Source organism: Notothenia rossii (genome assembly GCF_949606895.1).
Source record: "Notothenia rossii genome assembly, chromosome: 6".
In the NCBI taxonomy this organism is placed as follows: domain Eukaryota; kingdom Metazoa; phylum Chordata; class Actinopteri; order Perciformes; family Nototheniidae; genus Notothenia; species Notothenia rossii.
Genome location: NC_136909.1, coordinates 29,803,737 through 29,826,354, shown reverse-complemented (window position 1 = coordinate 29,826,354; position 22,618 = coordinate 29,803,737). Strand labels below are relative to the sequence as shown.

At 41.4% G+C, this 22,618-nt stretch overlaps 1 long non-coding RNA gene across 1 annotated transcript; it reads right to left on the bottom strand.

The window, feature by feature from the left end:
• Window positions 1–1,676: 1,676 nt before the first annotated feature.
• Window positions 1,677–2,944, bottom strand: LOC307045148. Its single transcript, XR_013809790.1, has 2 exons — window positions 1,997–2,944; window positions 1,677–1,776 (listed from the first exon to the last, which is right to left on the bottom strand). It is a non-coding gene; the product is annotated as an uncharacterized lncRNA (long non-coding RNA).
• Window positions 2,945–22,618: the final 19,674 nt, after the last annotated feature.

Here is a 22,618-nt window from a genome sequence, read left to right as displayed (position 1 = left end):
ATATGTTTTATAATGACTGATCATTAAAGTGTTATCAAAGCTGGTAAAGGTGCAGCTAGTTTGAATGACTTTGTATACTGCAGCCAGGATAGCTTTTGGATTTACTCCAGGTGGAACTAAAGTCTGATTTAACACTTGATTATATTTCACATCATTCATCCACATCTGTAAAGTAACTAAAGGTATTACATACATGTAGTGGAGTAAAAGTACACCATTTACCTCTGAACTGTAGTGGAGTAGAAGTACAAAGTAGCAAAACATTGAAATACTTAAGTAAAGTACAAGTATCTCAAAATTGTGCTCAATTATAGTACTTGTTGAGTTTATGAACTTAGTTACTTTACACCAGTGGCTATAAAGATAGAAAGACTAAGCCTTGCACAGAGGCATGAAAATACATTTTCAAAATGCTCAACAGTGCTGCCAAAATTATAAACTGACTGCTACACAATTAAAATAAATGCTTTTTATATATTTCTATTAGATGTGACTCTATGGCGTTTCTGTTAATATTAACACTGCTGCTTTAGTTGTTCTGACTGCTAAAATCCTCTGTTATTCCTCATTTTAAAGCCGATATTCTGTGGGGTCAGGGGGCTCGGATCCTTGTCACCTTTTTCATACCTGATGAGTTTGCATCCCTGTTGTCAATTTGTTTGGTTATCTAGGCACAGCTGTGTGTGACTCCCTCTGGTACACTGGTATGTGTTTTCCTAATGTAGAGAGCATTGATTAATTAATAAACTGCACACTGACTCTAGATCCTGACCAAATCCTTATTTTTTGATCAAATGTTTTTCAAAAAAATGTATTGTATATTATATAACAGCTGCACATCACAGACCGGAGTCTCTGCTACTGTGGACCACGAAGGAGGGGATCATCATCCCCATCCCCATCCCCAAAGACCCTGCATGGCATGGAAATCTCCTCCTCCTGGAACAATTCTACACCCAGCATATGCTCCCTGTGTTGGCCAGTAGAGAGGAGGACATTTAAATAAACATACTCTTAACACCCTCGGACTCTGCGTTGTGTTTCGTATGTGTGATGGGGTGTTATGCAGAGGGGAGAAAAACAGGACACAGCAGATTGGGATTGTGGTGGAGATGCTGAGCAGTTATTTAATTGTTGCGTGTAATTATTATTATACTGCGTGCTTCTTAGTTATTCCATCTTTTGCTGTAACATGGATCTGTATGTAACTCTATATTTACTTGTTATCTACCACACTTCCTTCTACATCATACACCATCATTATACATGATGGTGTATATAGGATATATATATTTGTATCCATATCTGTAAATTGTATAATTTTATTTTTCGTATTTGGGATTTCTCTTTTGTCCACTCAAATACACTTGGCCCTTTCTCTTTTCCATGTGGAAAATGGCAGCTGCATATTCTGCTTTTCTCATCTGCTCCCTGTCTGCTCATCTACGATGAGAAAATTATATAATTAATTACTAATAATCATTTAAACCTGTTATTACCAATATTTCACAAATTCTTCATGTAAACTTAAGAGCACAGCTGTATGTTGAGTATGTCAACTTTGCTTGATTCATCTTACTGGGGGGCAGCTACATGGATGTCGGTGCAGTCCACAATAATTTTGCAGCTGAAGGCAGAATGAATTTATTATTGACTCAGAATGAAGCACAACTTCGTGTCATACAATACATTGACTTTATTTGTAATTGTGTAAAAAAATATGAATATTGATTAGCAAGCAGGACCTGCAGGAACAGAGAATGGTGATGGATGGAGCTGGGAAGAGAGAAGAATAAAGAAAACAGATCAACTTTATTATCGGATATTAAAAATTAAATTTCAAAACAAGTTGCCGCTCCTACAGTTTTCTAGTATGTAAAGATGATTTCACATGACCAATTCAAAATATCCCACTCAATACATGTGTGTCTCTGAGGGGTATATTGTGCCTTTGATGTATATAAATAATATAACATAACCAAATACTATTACGTACAGTGGAAATCAGGTTGCCAGAGCAGGTCAGACCAGTGTGCATGTTCCTCAGGGTCTCAGCAGTTACAGGTGAGGTAAAGAAAATAAAAGAGAAAAAGGTCAGTAACAACACTTTAAAGTAACAACACTGAATAATTATCTCTTTTAATAATTTTCTCTCAGTAATCACTCAACTACTGTCTTTCCAACAAACAGATTGACTCACTCTCACTATCATCACAATGAAACACGTCCAGAAGAATGTCATGCAAAGCTGCCTGCCTTCCTTCCTTCGACTCTCCCTGAACTGCCTGATCTTTTAATGGTCAATGTTAACCATTTGTGCAGATAGCATTAAGTAGAAAAGATCGCTGATACTAATGTGGCGTTAGCCTACCTCCCGCCCCCTTAGCACCTGGTGGAGGGGGCGATAGGCTACTCTTCAAATGTTTCACAAAATACTTACCATCATGACTACTCTTACTGTTTAACATTTTGGTTTACTTCATGTTAAGGCTAATACAAATGACAAGGCTAAGTAATGTAATATAATGCTAACTAACATGCTCGCTACTAGCTAGGTAGCTAACTTGACTATGTTCCATGCAAAACATGTATATTACCTGATATGTTTGGTCCGACGACTCCTGGTCCTTTCATCAGACGGGAAGCGATAGAACGAGCAAGTGGTATGATCTCTTTTGTGATTACAACCTCGTACAAAGCACACAGGCATCTTGTAAAAGTGAATTTATTGGAGCAATCTCTTATATTTATTGGAGGGAATAAATCAGTCTTCTTCTTCCTCTTTGCTTTGCGAGTCACAACCAGTCTTGGAGCATTATCGCCTATGACATCACTTACGCGACCCAGAATGCATTTGGGATTTGTAGTCTTTCTAGTTGCGTATTATTCATAGTCTTATATTTCAGCATTTTTACGACAAACTGTGACTTTTTTTGCATGGAAATGATTGTTTAAGATTGACAAACATCATATGTGTCATTCGTGGCACAATTCAAACGGGATCAAAACATAACTTTTCTCTCTCCATTGACTTCAATGTATAATTTTCCGCTTCCGGGGTCCCATGGAGGCTCCCGGAAGGGGGGGAACTTCGCCTCTCTATTTATGTTTCATCCAATCACAGAGCTTGTTGACTTATCACGAGGTTTGTTAAAGCGGACGGTTGTCATCACAACAACAGCTGGGGATTGTGGGTAGTGTAGTCTCTTTGGCGCTCCACATTTCAGAGAAAACAAGTTGTTTCTCAGAATTGAAGGGGAAAAACACAAAAGCGTTGTACACAATTTAAACCTATCAATGTCGTTTAATTATCAAAGGTAATCTGGTGTTTTTGAGTTGATTAGTAGTGGAGATATCACTGTCAAATCAATCGACAGTAAGGAGAATACGGGTGTACAATTCTCCGTTATCCAATGGGAATGGACGCTCACATTGCCTTTAAGAGCTGCCGACATAAATGGATGCGGTGCTTCCTTGAGCGTCAAATACCGCCGCCGATGGGAATACATTGCAATCAGTTGAAAGCTCTTTGCGTCCGTTTATGAAGCTGAAGGAGCCTCGGTGCCATAGGCGAAGTTTGGGGGGGTTCCCGGGGTGCCCGGCACCCCCTGGTGGCCGGAGTCTTTTTTTTTTATTTTTTAGTTATGATGTACAGATAGTAGGTGGCCTAGATAAATATAACTCCGGAACGCTATATCAATAAATGCAAACTCAATAAACATAATAAATTTAAATCCACAAACATATTGTCTCAGTGTGTACTGCTGTCAGAGACAGAACATTACTCAAAAATGAGTCTACACAGACGATCTGTGCAGCTGCTGCGCCCTCACACGCTGCACGCACATGCGCACTTTGAGCACTCAAATTCAGACAAGTCGAGTCTGCCAGCCGCCAAAACCTGACAGGAGAAGACTAAAAAAATGGATATACGCAGGTTCTTCGCAACCAAAACAACTCCAGTTTCGGATTCAAGTTCCAGCGCCACCGTTGCTGCCACCCAAGCTGCACCTGCTCCGGACCCGCTAGTCCCGCCTCGCCCGTCGACCAGCCACCACATCTTGGCGCCGGTCGGCACCGCAGCTCCCGCCGCTTGCAATCCCTGTGAGACAGCCTCTGATGGCGGTCAACTTCCCAGTGACCTAGGAGATAAAAGTGTGGGCCCCAAACAGCCAGTGCTTCCCGTTTTCCCAAGACACAAAATTGGAGATAGAAATCGTTGCTTTTCTGCATTCTTTTATAACAAGCATCCGTGGCTGGAGTACTCGGTTTCAAGGGACGCAGTGTTTTGTTTTTGTTGCCGCCACTTTTCCAAGGAGATTGGAGAGAAGGAAGACACACTAGCTAAACAAGGCGGGCGATATTGGAGTAAGCTAACTGAGAGGCTGATAAAGCATAGCTCTTGTGAAAAACACAAGGCCTGCATGAGACTGTGGGAAGGCTACAAGGAAACTGAAAAGCATGGATCTGTCAGAGTCCACTTGTCAACCAGTCACCAGAACACAGTGGATAAAAACAGGGAGTATTTGACAAAGGTCGTGGATGTCGTTAAGCTGCTGTCTCAACTGGGCCTCCCTTTCCGTGGACATCGGGAAATACAATGGAGAAAAAAGGAAATACAAGAAAATAAAAATGAAAAAAAGCACACAAATACAGTCGATACAGAAACAGATAAAAGCAAGCCGGATGATGATGATGATGAAACAAAGGGAAACTTTTTGAGTCTGTGCGACTTCCTCGGCAAGTATGACCCAAGTTTCCGCAAAATGCAGGATGAGAAGTACTTTAATAGTACAAGTCCAGATTTTCAAAACGAGGTCATCTCTTTGTGTGCAGAGCTAGTCAGAGAGGAAATAGCAAATGCAGTGCGTGAGACTGGTTTTTTCACGGTTATCGCGGATGAGGCCAAATCATCAAAGTCTGAACAACTGTCTGTGTGTATCAGATATGCAGAAAAGCTACAGGTTAAGGAGCGATTAATCTGCTTCATTGACTGCTCTGCCTCCCGAGATGCTGCTGGGATTGTTGAGGGTATCAAGAAGGGGTTGGAGTCATGTGGACTGCAGGACGTCCCAATAGTCGCACAGTCGTATGATGGGGCCTCAGTTATGTCTGGGCATTTAACTGGAGTGCAGCAGCGTATACTAACGTACACTGCATGGCCCATAAACTTAATCTGGTCCTGGTGGAATCATGCACAGTCAACAGAGACATCAAAATGACGTTAAATGTTATTGATAAGCTGTACTCCGTGTTTTCAGAACCAAGCAACCACCACAGGTTTCTGGCGATGCAGAAAACACTCGAGATGAAGACAAAGGAAATTGGGCAACCCAGTGACAGGCGTTGAGCGAGCAAATGGCGATGCATCTTTGCGGTTAAATCACATTATGTGCCTATCACACGCTGTCTGAAGGAGATGGTGGATGAAGGAGAGAAATGGTCAGTGGAAGCAAGTGGGTTGTATAATCACATGACCACACCTGGCTTCATCGCCTGCCTCATTATCCTTGAGGACCTACTGCGGGTTGTGCACGTTGTTCACAAGAAACTTCAGTCCAAATCCACAACACTTGCAGATGCTGCCTCCACGATCAACAGTCTGAGAGCACACTTGAGGGAACGCAGAGGAGAGGAGGAAGGTTGGCAAGACATATGGAGCCAGATCAAGCAGTTTGGCGAGGACGTCGGCATGCCAGTTGCCACTGCAGAAAGTGACCCCCCCTCCATGGCAAAGCGAAAAAGAAGTTCAAGACCCCCTTTGTCGCTTTACCAGTATGTAGTGGGGGCCACACTTGGGCAGCGCCAACGAGATGAAAGGAATGAGGAAATAGACGGACAATTTGAGGCTCACGCCATCTACTGTCATTTATATCAATAATCAACAATATGATGGCCGAGTTGGACAGACGGTTTTCAGGTGAAGCCATGGAGCTTGCAGCGGCATGTGATGCTGTGATAAAGTGTGAGAAGAAAGGCATTGAACCACTTCTGAGAAAATATGCAAGCCTCAAGATCGTCCATCCACAGCTGGTGACGGCAGAAATGGACCTGATAAAATGTGCTGTCCAATCTCCCATTAACTTGAAGGACCTGCAAAACGAAGTGAGCAAGGAGAGCTATCCAAACTTCTTCCCATTACTCCAGCTTGCACTGACACTGCCCATTGGATCAGCGACATCAGAGAGAAGTTTCTCAGCAATGAGGAGGATCAGAAACTGGCTGAGAACTACAATGATCCAGGAGAGATTTTCTGATCTGGCCCTGCTGCACATTGAGGGAGATTTGACTGCAAAACTGTCAGTTGAGAAGATAGTGGACATCTATGCCAGCCGGAAAAAGAGGCGCCTGATGCTGCACTAGGTAAGCCATTCATTCAAATTATTTCGTTTTGTTGAGCTTAAATGCGTAATTGCGCAGCATCTGCATCCGGGGATAGCCAGCTGCAGTAAGCAGCAGACACCGCTCCACGCTCAAACCAAAATCCTCCAAATCCTCCCGTTTGCGTTGTGCTCACATGCTTCGGTCCTGCTAGCGGCCGCTGCTGACAGTTGTGGGGCAGAGACGCTGAATGCATGGAGATCATAATCACTAGATGACGGTGAACAAAAGTCATTACTTTGTTGGTTGGCTTTGTTTTCATCGCTGAAATTAGGTCAACATGTGATAAAACTGCTGTGCTTATATCCTACAGTTATTAGTTAGTATGCCTATACAGTTCATTAAAAAGTGTGTGAGCATTGGGGAACATTGATCCTACAGACCTCTGTGTTATAGCCTAATTATAGCAGCAGTATGTGCCGCAGCAGCCGTTTTATTTTGCGGCGAGTTCCGCTGCCATAGTAATTTCATCTATTGGGCATATTAGTTATGAAAACACACCTGCAGTAGCCTGTAGGCTATCCTGATCAATTTTCATGTATGAATCCTTGTGTTTCAGCCTATAGCTATACATTACATTTGTAGTTATTTTTTGGCACCCCCAACCTAAAAGTTCAAACTTCGCCCATGCTCGGCGCGTCACAGCTGGACGCCACGGGACCCTGACCAAGCGTCGCTCCTGGAGGCTTAGGGAGTGAGAGTGTGTTGCCACCTACACTGAGGTTGCGTTCTTTGTTTATGTCCCCTGGATATCACTTTCATTTGCTTACTGATTATGAGAGATGCTTAAAACCAACTAGTTCACCAAGGCTTTCAGTAAATCTAAAAAGAAACAAAACAAGAAAAGATGAACAAGTGAATTGGGTGAAATTGCCATTTGCCTCCCTTTGGCATGTAGGGCTGCCAAAAGGAACAGAATGAGCTCATTTAAAAATTTTTTTTTTTAAAAACAAGATTGGGTTTAATTGGGCAGCAGTTTCATCTTGGGGATATCAATACAAAGGCAGTGGTTAATTTGAGCCGGATCCTGCCGGAACAGGATCCGGCACCTCTTCATTTTGGCCACCCTGTGTTCCGGCACCTATTTGGGCAGATCCGGTACCTCTCACAAAAAATAAAAATAAAAAATGGTTAAAATGAAATAAAATATGCAGATATTAATTTACAGAAAAACTCCCAAGAAATTCATGTCGTTTATTAAGATTAAGATTTGAAAGAGTCGGAGATCTGTGTTGACGCACTGAAAAGCTGGACCAATGGACAAACGTCTTTCACTTTTGAAATTCGCCACATGAGGAGCACGTCGCAGAGAGGAAGAAACGGTGATTCAATGCAAGCATGTCAAAAAGACAGTTAAATTTACTGTCTTTCTTCAAAAAGAAGGAAGAGGTAATAGACACTTCAAAACGAGTCAGAAAAGCCTCCACAAGCAGCGACGAGGGCAGCTGCAGCGGTCATGTTGATGGTCAAGACCAGGAGGAGGTTAGCGCCGCAACAGCTAGCCAGCTAGCTAACCGACAGCTAGCCAAGCCCGGGCAGGAGGCTGGCACCGTGGCAGCAGCGGGTCAGGTTCACCGCCAGCCGGAACAGGAGCCAGCTACCGTCAGCCAGGTGGACCACCAACAGCAACGGGTGGGTACCCTGGCATCAACTAGCCCGGTACAACAGCCGGAGCAAGAGGCGAGCGGAACCGCGACATCAGCTGGCTTGCGGCAGGAAAATTCAGTCAGCGTAGAAGAGTGTGGGACGTCCAGCGACAGGTCAGGGATGGGATGCACAACTGTTTGGACAGAAGCTCAGCTAAAAGTGAAGCAGACTTACTATCCCTAGCTTTTTAGGGGAAAATCAGGTTTGGGTTGCACAACGTGTAAGGCGGTGGGGACTTTGGGGGCAGAGAAGACGTCGGGGATGAAACTTGCAAAAGAGTGGGTTTTATGCACAGTAACCTCATCTGCTTCAGATATTATAAAACAGCAACGCGCACTCAGAAAAAAAGTATTTGAACATGCCCGTACCAAGGCTCACCTAGCAGCAGCAAGCATTCTTGAAAAGGCAAAAGTGGACACTTTAGGACAGTCTATAATTAATAGTCAGTCTGAACAGATGGCCACTACAGCTCGCGTATTTCGCACGGCGTACAAGGAGGCTAAACGCCACCGTCCCGCATATGGCTTCGAACAGGAGATTGATTGCCAAGAATTAAATGGACTCGATATGGGGAGAATTTTACATTCCAATGTTGCATGTGTAAACATACAGAAACATATTTCTGAAGAAATGAAAAGAAAACTGTTTGAAAAAATAGTACAGTGCACTCCCAAAATCAGTGTAATGCTGGATGAGTCAACCAGTTTAAGCAAAAAGAGCTGCTTGATAATATCCCTTAGGGCTCAGTTGCCCGATATGGACAAGCCTACAAACATTTTTACTGAACTCGTAGAGCTAGATGATCTAACTGCTCAAGGTATTGTCCACAAACTGTTGTCTGCTCTGGAGCGCCTGCATTTGACACAGGATTTTCTCTCTAAGACCCTCATTGGAGTAACTTGTGATGGTGCTTCGGTTATGTTAGGGCGTAAAAGGGGAGTGGCGAGTCGGCTCCAGGCCATGTTCCCCAACATTACTGTGTGGCACTGCTCAGCCCACAGGCTTGAGCTTGCAGTCGCAGACGTAGTGAAAGAGATGGGTGCTATAAATCACTTTAAAATATTGATGGACAAGATATATGCACTGTATAGCACATCTAACAAAAATCGAATGGAGCTGAGAGAGTCAGCTGAGAGCTTGGATGTCCAGCTATGCAAAATAGGTCGTATTTTAGACACTAGATGGGTGGCATCAAGTTTTAGAACCGTTGAAGCAGTGTGGAAGAACTACCCAGCACTTTACAAGCATTTCAAAACTGCATCAGAAGATCCCTCCCGTAACAGTGTCACAAAGCAAACATACAGTGGGCTTGCTATGCGCTTATCTTCGCATGCGTTTGTGAACAATTTAGGCATAATGTGCGATGCATTGCAAGAATTATCTGAGCTCTCAGTCGAGCTTCAAAAACGAGACATTACCATCATTTCAGCACACAAGTCAATTTGTCGGGAAATCAGGGTACTTGAGGCCATGTCGGATCGGCCAGGTCGCTACACTGAACTGAGCCAAAGGGGAATTGAGGAAAACTCTTTCCATGGCATCACGCTGAACGGAGGAAAATCAAGCGACAGATCACTCGACCCCAAGCAGTTTTTTCTAACTGTGGCCAAGAACTTGGAGGACCGTATGTTATCTCAAGGAGGCCGGATGCCAGATAAAACTGGATATAACAAGTTCATTGAGGAGTTGAAGGTGCTTTACGCACAATACTGGCCCGAGGACGCAGGTGCGCTGTATGGAGAGACTGAGGTCGAGTCACTGTGTCAGCACTTCAACATTGCCAACCCGCGCGCAGTCATACGGGCCTACAGAACGTACAGAGACTCAGATGGTAAAGACACCCCCGATGAGCTGATGGAGTTACTTGTTGCTGTCAACAGCATTCCCATTGCAAGTGCTGAATGTGAGCGCGGATTTTCTCAAATGAACTTGATTTGCACTCCCAACCGTAGCTCTTTGCTCACATCCACCATGTCATCTTTACTCTTCCTAAATCTTGTTGGACCCCCCCTGGCTAAATTCAATCCAGTCCCGTACGTGAGGTCCTGGGTGGCCAAAGGACACAGAACTGCCACAGACACACGCAGTAAAGGCAGAAAAAAAGAGATAGAGGACATCCGGACATGCTCGTGATGTGGGGTGTTTTAAACAACTAAATATGGTGAGCAAACATACTGTCTATTAATAGGCCGCCGTGCCAATCTTTGAATAGGCCTAATACATTTTTTTTTTACACGTTAAACCTGTTGAGAAATTAATTGCTGGCTGTATACTGAAGTCCCACCTGTGGTGATGTGGGCATTTGCCTATGTTGTGCGTACTAGCCTAAAAAATTCTAAATTATCGTCATAACATTTATACCATGGATACTATTTGAAATTGAGGCTTGTAAGTCCCACAGCGTTGCAAGTGGACATTTTCATGTTGTTTTCAGCACCTTTTCTGTATACGTTCCGGGACCTGTACGCGTCTCGTCATCCCTGAGCTGTCATATGTACTTTGCGTTCCGGCACCTTATGATTTACAAATTAAGCACTGTACAAAGGCATTGTCGGTTTATTCTGAAGGGGTAATTTCATTGGAGTCTCCTACAATTGGCTCTCCTGCCTGTTTCCATTACCTTCAGAACTGGTGGAAAAATACAAGGTGGGATAAATGAGAATGTGTGGTGAAATAGAAAAAAGCAGAAGGGGTGTAACAAGGAGTTTCTTCTGTTCGTTTTTTTTGGTTGGGTTCCCAGAACTAATGTTTGAACAGAAAATACGTAGCGTTACCTCTTTTTCAATGAAGTGAAGTAAGGACTGGTGTCAGAAATGTTCCTCTCGGTTGACATTATGCGTGTACTTGTGGATCTCGGAGAATAATTCAATGATTATGCTGCAGATGTCCTCTAGAAAACCTTGTGAAGAGATTGAGAAAAGGCTTCTGAATATTAGATTTATACATAACATTTCACTGTCAGTGACAGAGTTGGGTGTAACTAAGTTGGGTGCTACTGTAATAATATTACTTTTGTTGGTAACAGAGTAGTGTAACGCGCTACTTTTATAATTCAGTAATCACACTACAGTTACTAACATTGCTCCGACACGCGCCACTTACTAAAATCAGTCATAATAGAGAACCGCAGTGACGCGTCGTAAAACCAGGAAGTAAGTTAGCATTTTTAGCACTTCCGGTTCCTTCCTCAAAAAGCAATGCATTTTTTCCATAGGGTTTTGGAAAATAGCTCGAAATAGGGTCTCTGGTTGACACAAATTTAAGAGATAAGTCACGTTTTGTTCTACGACATTAAATACGTCAGCAGTGACCCCACTGGGGATTTTTGAAGAGTTTACGTGTCTGAAAAACGATGGTTGTTACCGAGTGGCTGAATAGGACTACAGAAATTGTCGAGGCCGTTGTACGTCATTACGCAGAACACGTAAACACTCCCGCTAAGTTTGTTTTCCCCTGTGTTCTTCTTGAAAGCAAGTACCTGCCTATCTTTAGTATCTGTATATCTATATCTGACCATGAGAATCTGTATTTTTGAAATTGTCCTTTTTAACACAGTAGTTTTACAAATTATAGAATAATTAATTACCAGTGTTTTCCAATTTGACTCGGCAGTTCGTTTTGTTTGCTAACATTAGCTAAAGCTAATGGTTTGTTGCTTTGCTCCGGGTTGCAGCCACAGGTCTTCGCATGAAACGTGCTTGTTCTATCGTTTCCCCGCCAATGTTTTCCAAAGGAGAGTCTGGATTCGTGCCATGAGGTAAGCTGACGTTACATTTTTGTCCATGTCACGGTGAAATGTAAATGATGGGTAGTGACTATCGCCGTTTTAGAGATGGCGCTGCTGAAAAGACCGCAACATAAGTAAAGATAATGAATACATCCTATTAAAACCTGTGTGGCTTATATGATAAGTCTAATTAGTACAAGCAGCATAACGTTTCACCATGTAACTAAAGATTGTAGTCAGGGAAATCAGTTTGACATATTGAACTAATAACAAATCACCTCTGGCTGGCAGAGAACTCTCGGCTCCATAGCTTCTCTTGGACGTAAAATCACATGTACATTTTACATTTATATTCAATTTAATATTCCATCCCTCACATACTTTTGTATATAATAACTTATATTTTGTTTTTCTTGTTATGCTGCTGCAACACGAACATTTCGCAAATTGGGATCAATACAGTAATATCTTATCTTAATTAATTAAGAAATATAACTATTATAATTATTGTAGCAGCTGACACCTATTTTTAAATATGGATTCATCTACCATTTATTTCTTTAGTTCAATTTTCATCTATAAAAATGTCAAAATAGTGAAAATGTTCACGAGACTTATCAAAGTGCAAGGTTATATCTTTAGATGTTTTGTTTTAGCCTATGCACTGTACTGTATGTCTTAATGCTCTTACAGTATATGTGACGGTGTGACTTCCAGGAAACTAATATTTTATATCTTCCCAACAGACGAGCTGACAGGAAACCTAACACTCTAACAACCACAACATTGCAAAGGCGAGTAAATGTAAATTAAAAACAATTCACCATTTTTATATTTCTTCTTCCTTGCAGTGAGGTGAAGCTGACCTTGCACTTGGTGCCAGTAAGGATGTTCCTCACGCAGGCTGAATGTTTCTCCTTCCTTACTGACACAGAAGCCCTTGATTTGCAATGCTTCACTAATTGTCATTTCCCTGGCTCCGTAGGGACACTTTCATTTCATTTCATTTCAAACCTTTATTTAGACAGATTGGTCCCTTGAGATCATCGATCTCATTTACAAGGGAGACCTGCATCATTTAGTTCCACATGAAACATAAAAACAACATACAAACAAACAACAGAGGATATCATATTTACATATTCAACATTTACAAATACCCAGAGTGTCAGAAAGCATTTCATTTAGACGTGCCTTAAATACATTCAGAGAAATAAAAATGCTCAATTTCAATTTTGCCTGAAGACTGTTCCAAGCAAGTGGAGCTGCGCACATAAAAGCTGTCTTACCTAAGACAGTCCTTACTCTTGGCAAATCTAACAAGACTATATCCTGCGATCGCAGACAATAGCTGCTTGCAACTTTCTGCTTTATCAATGAACAGATATAATACGGGAGTTTGCCCAACATAGCTTTATAGATAAAAGTGTACCAGTGACTGAGCCTCCGTACAGTGAGTGATGGTAAACCTGCCTTGGTATACAGTGTACAGTGATGAGTAAGTGTTTTACAATTTGTGACAAATCTCAGAGCACTATGATACGCAGCATCTAGTTTGCTCAGGTAGTTGGCAGGTGCATTCATATACAGCAGATCACCATAGTCCAGCACAGGTAAAAAGGTCACAGTGACTAGCCTTTTCCTGGCCTCAAGTGAGAAACAGGACTTATTCCTGAAAAAGAAACCTAGCCTAACCCTCAGTTTTTTAAGCAGGTTATTGACATGAAGTTTAAAAGAGAGACAGTCATCAAGCAAGATACCAAGGTATTTGTAACAGGCAACAACTTCAAGTTTTGTTCCTTGCGTTGATACAATATCTAAAACAGGCTCTGGTGTCTTTTTAGCTTTTGAAAAGAGCATTTTCTTGGTTTTATCCACATTTAAAAGAAGCTTTAGTTCAGAGAGCTGAGTCTGAATAATGTTAAAAACAGCCTGTAATTTAACAACCGCCTCCTGAATGGAGGGACCTGCACAGTACATCACGGTATCGTCCGCATAGAAATGTAAAGTAGCTTCATCCACATTTTCACCTAAACTGTTGATATATATGGAGAATAAAAGTGGACCTAAAACAGAACCTTGAGGAACACCATTAGCAATGTTTAACCACTCAGAAGACAGCCCATCAAAGTGAACACATTGGGACCTTTCAGAGAGGTAGTTCACAAACCACCCCACTGCATGGCTGGATATGCCAATACTGAGTAGCCTCTGTTTTAAACGCGATGATCAACGGTGTCAAACGCTTTGGAAAGGTCAATAAACAGAGCTGCACAACTCTGTTTATTATCTAGCATACTAGTAATATCATTTACCACTTTCATTGTTGCAGTGATGGTGCTATGTTTCTTCCTGAAGCCTGACTGATGTTTAGAAAGGATATCATTTATACTTAAATAAACTTTACCTCCAGCACAGCGGAAAACCCTACCAGACCATCTGGAGATGCCCCCAACATTGCTGATAGGGAGAGCCACAAATCTGACTCATGGACCTGCATCTGGGTTGCAGTGGTGAATGCCCTGACGCCCTCACATTCATTCATAGTCCCCCACTGTACAGACAAAACACCATAAAGTGCCTGTTGTTGCCCTAGCACCCTGGCAATAAGGGAAGCAGTCACACGCTTTGACCTCAGGACAGCTCCAAAGTTGCTGGCAGTCAACCTTCCTTTCCTGAACAAATGCCAGTTTGGGTTGGTTCGCTGACCAGTGGTAGCCACCTGAATTGCCCTCTGTTGCTCTTCAGACAATGCCATGCTTGCCACAATTTCCTCAGGTCCCTGATGCCCAACAGATTTGATAATTTCAGGAACAGTAAGTGTTTCCAAGCTGTAGTGTTCCTCTTCTGGCTCGGGGGAGAGAAGCCAAGAAATTCCTGAAAACCTGCCCCCGAGTCTGTCCCTCAGCCAGTCACGATCTTCGGAGGTGGGCTCTCTTGTCAGCAGGTTAAATTAGTTATTGGTTTCAACAGTAACATTAAAACAGTTACTAAATCAGATTACTATCACCTAAAGAACATATCTAGGATTAAAAGACTAATGTCACAGCAGGATTTGGAAAAATATGTCCATGCTTTTATCTTCAGTAGACTGGACTACTGCAATGGTGTCTTCACAGGTCTCACTAAAAAATCTATTAGAAAGCTGCAGCTGATTCAGAACACCGCTGCTCGAGTCCTCACTAACACTAAGAAAGTGGATCACATCGCTCCTGTTCTGAAGTCTTTACACTGGCTTCCTGTGTGTCAAAGAATAGATTTAAAAATACTGCTGCTATTTATAAAGCACTGAATGGTTTAGGACCAAAATGCATTTCTGACCTCCTGCTAAATGATGAACCATCCAGATCTCTCAGGTCTTCAGGGACTCGTCAGCTTTCTGTCCCCAGAGTCAGAACTAAACATGGTAAAACAGCGTTCAGTTATTATGCTCCAAATATCTGGAACAAACTCCCAGAAACCTGCAGGTCCGCTGCAACTCTTACTACTTTTAAATCCAGGCTGAAGACTTTTCTTTTTGTCGCTGCTTTTAATTGAACTATTCATATCTTAGACTGCACTGTAACTTTTATCCATGTATTTTTTCTTTTAATGTTTATTTGATTAGCTTTTCTTTTTAATGACTGATTTTAAATGCCATTTTCTTAATGTCTTTCATTTTTTGTAAAGCACTTTGAATTGCCTTGTGTTGAAAAGTGCTTTATAAATAAACTTGCCTTGCCTTGCCTATTAAAGATTTCATGTGACACATACAATTGATTTGTTGATGGGAATTAATGTGAATAAATTAACTCTAGGTTAACGGTACTCTTGCTATCACTATTCACCGACACTATAAACCTTGTCCCTCATGCTAGCCCTGACAACACCGGTAAGCACACCTTCATCTAGGCTGCACTGTTACGTGTCCTGACTTGTAGTGGTTCTCTCCTCTGTCTACACTCTTCTTGTCATCTTTGTAAAACGATATCAGACTGGTAATTGACACAGCCATGACTTCTACTGTAGTTAAATTCAGTGTGGCTAAAATGAAAAGCTTTGTTAAAATATGCAAGCACGCGAAAGTCAAATTCAGCTTTATTGTCAAAAATTCTACATGTGTTATACATCCAGAAATATCGTTTCCCACAGTGTGACATGTATACATAAAACAAAACAAAAAGGGCCTAGATAAACGTGGTATAATACATTAAACAAAACAAAAAGGGCCTAGATAACCGGGGTATACCGTTTAAAATGTTAATATATTTAATTTATAGTGTTCAAAGTGCAGTTTCAGTACAAGTCAGTTGAAACGATCTTAAGTTGGCGTGACGTTGAAGTCGTGCGACCCTGCTGCTGTACTGGCTTGTAGTTCGTTTATAGCATAACGTTAGCATTTCGCTTTTGGCGACTAGATTTATGATTCAGAAATTATAAAAGTAGGGTTGACATGTGGAAATTATCCGGCTGAACAAAACGTGATCCCTCTTAAATGTGTGTCAACCACAGACCTTATTTCGAGCTATTTTCCAAAATCCTATGGAGAATTTGCATTGGTTTTTCAAGAAGAAACCGGAAGAAGTTTACTTCCGGGTTTTACGACGCGTCACTGCGGTTCTCTATCACACTGACAGACAAGAGGGGTTTCCGCCGCAGGTTTATATGTACGTAATCTGCGCGACTTGCACGTCCACATCTCCACGTGCAGTGCTCCATAAACATGGCTGAGTCAGCGATAACTTTCGAGGGGTGGACTTGTCAACCCTCCCGATTTTCGCGGGAGACTCCCGATTTCATTGCCCTCTCCCGATTTCCTCCCGGGGTCATATTTCTCCCGCATTTCTCCCGATTTCTGACAAAATCAGATTTACACACGACTGTTTCCATTCGGACTTTAATACAGCTACACCATTGTTTGGTTTCTATGGTAACACGTCTCTTTAGTAGCGCGCGCAACTCAAAGTCTGAGAGGGTGAGGCAGATATTCACAGAAAACAGAACAAGAATCGACAACTACTCTACTCTCTGCTCACTCCTTTCCTGTAAAATACAGGTCCAGCCCACACATATGCTCCATCGAGGACGGTGCTACAGGCCGCAAAGGCAGTGCACTTACAACTACAATAAGCATGTTAATGTTAATCTAACAGCTCCGGCGATTCACTAGAACCCCCCCCCCCCCATTTTGCATTTTGAAATGCTCCCGATTTCTGAGGTCTAAAGGTTGGCAAGATTATTTTATCTACACATCTCTCCCAAAACAAGCAGCTGTTGCACATGAAATGCAGCATGTTAAATACAAAAACCAGGAGATACTCTATACATATTGTTTGAGGAAAAATGCAGATATGCTACACACAGAGGGAAGAAAATAGGATTAAATCAAGTGGGAATTAGAATGTGTTTCACACTTTAGCTTTTGGCTTGCTGAGGAAGCAAATCATTATTAATGACAGAATAATTTATTATTGTAGTTTCATGCAACACTGTCACTGAATTCACAACTGCTGCTGTGAAGTTCAAAATACAATTGTTAATAAGAGCAGAACTATGATTTATTTGACATCCATATTCAAAGCTCTGCCAATGTGTGGCTAAATCTGGGAATGTTTGTCTAACTTTCAAATCCTCATTAGCCAATATGGGGTATTCAGTTGAGCTAATTAGTAGCCTCAAAACTGGCAAAGCATTAAGAAAAACTCTCTGCAGTTCTTCTTGTTAGCATCTGTTGAAATCATATTTTCCAAAATGTGAGCGGCTTTCTTGAGGCATTTCAAAAGTAGGCTGCAAGACTGATGCGCCCACATCTTTAAAAACAAACAAGTCGAGGCTATTTATTGCACCTGAAGATGTGTGCTAAAAATACAATGACGCCATTAGATGAAGTTAAAGTGTTTATGGCCACACGTGAGACAGATTCGGCCTTGAGATGTCTGCAGTTTTTCATTGACTGCTCTCAGGAGGCAGAATGAGTGCAAACAAGCTCATTCTTATTTTTTGTGGTGATGTATTAGTCCATTTGAAACAACTTGCATCTGCTGCCATTTGGTGAAGGACTCATTCTCGTATCCAAAATGTCATTTGTTCTCTGAGGTGCACACGTGGATGACTAATCATATTAATCATTGTTCTTTTTATGTTGAAGGACGCCCAGTAATCAAACGATGTCCTTGAGTTTGTCAGAAAGCTTTAGCTAACTGCTCAACGCACCGACGAATGGATTAGGACCGGGAACTGCATTGTTTCACATTAAGCAAACTGTCCTCGCCAGAGAAAAGCACACAGATAACACACCAGTGGTGAACCCTCAGGGCCTGTTTGTCGTTCTTGGTTATAATCTTTGTGGTTTATTGCACTTATTGTAAGTAAAAAATAATAATGTTGACTGTACTTTCAGCTCCGACCTAATTCTACACCAATCGGGAGAGAAAATAGTTGGGTTTGTCTTGGACGGCAATGACAATCAACCAATTTGCAGAAAATTCTGACTCCTTACTCTTCCCTCCCTAATGCATTTGTTATTATTGCATCCTATTGACTGCTTCCTGTTTATTTATCAAAAATTACCAGACCTTTTTTAAAATCCCTGCAGGAATCTTTTGCCTTTGGACTCCTGGGCCCAACAACGACGCATCAGCATGTGAGAATTATCCTAAACGATAACGCAGTACCAATTATAAGCACCCTAGAGTGCTCTATCTGCTTTTTAATGCCACAAATATATCCCTTCACGAATTTAAGCTACAAGGGAATTGAGCCATCACTTGAAAGATCCATGTCAAAGGACTGTCCCTGAGAATATTAAGGCCCTATTACCCTGGAAGGTAATATGCTCTGATAGTGAATTCTCCTCTCACACAAGTCTGCATGAGATGTGTGTGAGAAGCAAAGCGGGGATTTGACTATTTAATAAGCATCCAGCATCATGAAAGAAGAGGGAATTACGCTTTCAAGATAAGGTAGCAGAATTCAGGTCAAATTCTGGATGTGGCAAACATTTATTTGAACATTCAACTCTTGAATGCACCACATTTTTTGATGTTTAAATAATATCATATGTTGATTTGATTGGATCAAAAGCTGTATCAGATAGCAATAAACTGGGGTTCAATGTAGCATCAGTGCTCTGTGTGTGTTTCTCTGTGAAATGCAGGTTTGTTTATTATGAATGTTGTGCAGCAGAATGATCTCTTTATGGCATACACCCATCACTATACATGTGTAGTAACAGATGCTGAGAAACAAAGACATTTCAATGCTGTGACAATCCACAAACATCAAAAAGAAAAACAATAAGCTTCATTCCTCTGTGATAGTTTTACGGGAATCTTTAATTCATTTTGCTTATTTGTGCTAGTCAAGAATTAAATAGTCTTTTTGCACATCATTAGTAGTTTGATCTCTAGCACTGTGCACAGAGGTGTAGCTTGGGGTGTACGTCACCAATCCAATCCAATCCACTTTATTTATATAGCACATATTAAAAACAGAGGGTTTACGGAAGTGCTTCACAGCCACATAACATTATAATAAAATATAATATTACAATAATAGATAAAAGGCACACATAAGAATAGATAAAAGGCACATAAGGGCTATGGACAGACAAATAAAAGCATACAAATCGATAAAACATAGCTCAAACTGACTCGAAAGCGAGGGAAAAGAGGTGGGTCTTCAGGCGGGACTTAAAAGTTTGAAGGGTGGGCGACACCAGGTAGCTTGCGCATCTTTCCCTCATTATTGTATCACCTATAATGCCAGACACACTCTGCCAGATTTCTTGCTCCATTAAACTATCAACCTGTAACCTCATGTCTCTTAAGTGGACCAGATAGTTATTCAATGAAAAAAAGGATCAACACATCCAAGAAGCATCAAAATCAGTTTGCTCACATTCTAGCCAGATGTTGCACCAAATGTTATAAATAGTCACAAACAGGGTCCAATTTGAAGTATTTATCAAATCATGTGTAGTCCCCGTAAATAAAAAAATAAAAAAATGTCAACAAGGTGTTTGTGTTGGTTTATGAGAAGTTGTTAGCTAATGGCTAGCCCATATTTTTCAAATCTTACCGATATGTGATAGATCCTATGACATGAAGGCCAAATGATAAAAGATGTAGTTTTGTTCTTATGGTGTGTGGACAGCGACCTCGGGGTTCCCCTTTCAAAACAGGATCATAAAAGATAAACATGATTATTTTGGCCATTCAAGATTGGTTAATGGTTAAACAATTGAGAATATGTTATTTTCTTTCTGCATTTCTTGCACTTTCCAAACCTATTGAGGTACATTACCACCACAATCTGGAGAAGAATTGGTTACTCTTTTCATGTAGCGAGTAAAACCAAGACTGGATTACAGAAAGGAGATTAAATAGATTGTTTCTGAATAGGAGAACCTTGAAATCACTTCTAAATAGGCTCTAAGCCTTATTTTCCAGCCATCATGTTGCCAACCAGCTTGTGATCCAAGTCTGTTTTAGGTTTTACCTTCCCTGAACTGCTTCTCACTCATGTTTGATTCGTCACAGGTATAGTTTTCATGTCACAGTAATGGTATTAACTGAAGGTGTTGTTGTAGAGTCCTATGAACTCTGACACAAAGACAATACATTTTCTTGTCTTTCACGATCACTTCCAGGTAATGTCACAGGCAGCATCTTGTCATCATGCCATCTTGTTGACATTTAAAGATCACCAGCAAATGAGGTCAAAGTTGAAATTGATTGCAGTAAAGTAGCAACATCTACACAGCATGCAACACCCAAGGTAAAGCTGCGACAAGGTCCATTTCTCCAAAATAAAACTATGAATCACACAAAGTGATTCTGACACTCATCCTGCTTGGATAGCATTGGAAACAGCTGTTCATAAAGCTGTTTTGGCAAAAAGGAAAGCTATTTGGCACACACTTTGAGATTAACCTTCATGATTATAAAACAGAATATGACAAATAAGTGTTGTAGTCTATTCCACTGAAGTGTTAGCTCTTCTATTCTTTCTTTTCAGTGACGACATGCCAGCTGTTTGTTTGGTAACGCGCTCCTCCTCAGGTGAAGACTAATTCTAAGTAGAGTGTGTCGCAGTACCATTGCAGCTCGACTTACAGTCTGGATGATGCAGAGAAACAGAGACAGAGAAGGCAGGCAGAGGTGCAGCACGGTTGCCTTAAGGTGGGAAAGGTGTATAAGAGAGAGAGAGAGTGTGTGTGTGTGTGTGTGTGTGTGTGTGTGTGTGTGTGTGTGTGTGTGTGTGTGTGTGTGTGTGTGTGTGTGTGTGTGTGTGTGTGTGTGTGTGTGTGCGTGTGTGTGTGTATGTGTGTTTCGAAGCAGATAGGAGAGGAGAGTGTGTAAAGCAAGAGAATACCCCCTCCACCCTCGAGTGAAACCTCAACTGGCGTGTTGTGCAGAATATCAATGGACTCTACTGTCAGATATGGAGATTTTCCATCCAAATCCCTTGGACATAAAGGACACACACGTAAAAAAACAAATTAATGATTAAGCCCGGGAGGGAAAGCAACCCGAAGAAAATACTGTGCTCCTCAAACTTTGCATTTATGTGCAGAGAAAATACAAGATAATTATGTGATGATAGCAATTTGTCAATCAATATCCTATGATCTACTACTGATAGTCCATTACCTTAGCTGTGTGGCCAGCACAGATAGGGTTGCTACCATCAGTCAGTACTTCACATTGTTTACACACACACACACACACACACACACACACACACACACACACACACACACACACACACACACACACACACACACACACACACACACACACACACACACACACACACACACACACACACACACACACACACACACACACACACACACACACACACACACACCTGCACATTTCTGAGTGCAACATTAGAAGCAAATACTTTCTGAGACTCTTTTCCAGAACTTGCGGGAGCCAAAGGATGGTACTGCGGTTGTGTGTGTGTGTGTGTATTTGTGTGTGTTTCTGTGGTATTGGGGATTCCTGTTAGGCTAGGCTGAATGTAAATCATTATTGATTAGTTGCATAAATATTTTTGGTTTACAGGTTGGTTATGTTGAGAAACATTTCAGAACAAAGTGTTTATAAAGGTATACAATAATTATTAAAAGAATAATTTGCATTATAATGTTTCAATACAAGTGTTGTTTGGCAGACTCATATGAAGCAGGTACTTCAAATACAATCGATCATCCTTGATAAATGTTGTGATTATGTACAATAGAAGTCCAGAGGGACTGATGGACCGTTAGAGGTACTGATGACATGCGTTTAACCTCCAAACTGCTTAGTGGACAATCAATAGGTCTGCAGTTGTTCTGGGTAACTTCCACTTCTAACTGTGTGATTGTTGTGCAGGGGGTTGCTAAAATAGAGTTTATTTGTCCTACATGCACATATGCAATTTCAAACTTTAAATAGAGGCTTTTACCACAAATTACACAGTGCAGATGACCAAATAGAGCTTTGGATACCAAGTATAAACAAACTCTGGGAGTGAAATGGTCCACCATGACTAAGGTGCAGACTGGGAAGGAACTGTGGGAGGCTACATACATACACTGAACAAAAATATAAATGCAAAACTTTTGTTTTTGCTCCCATTTTTCATGAGATGAACTCAAAGATCTAAAACATTTTCTAAATACAGAAAATAACCATTTCTCTCAAATATTGTTCACAAATCTGAAAAAATCTGTGATAGTGAGCACTTCTCCTTTGCCGAGATAATCCATCCCACCTCACAGGTGTGGTATATCAAGATGCTGATTAGACAGCATGGTTATTGCACAGGTGTGCCTTACGCTGGCCACAATAAAAGGCCACTCTGAAACGTGCAGTTTTGCTTTATTGGGGG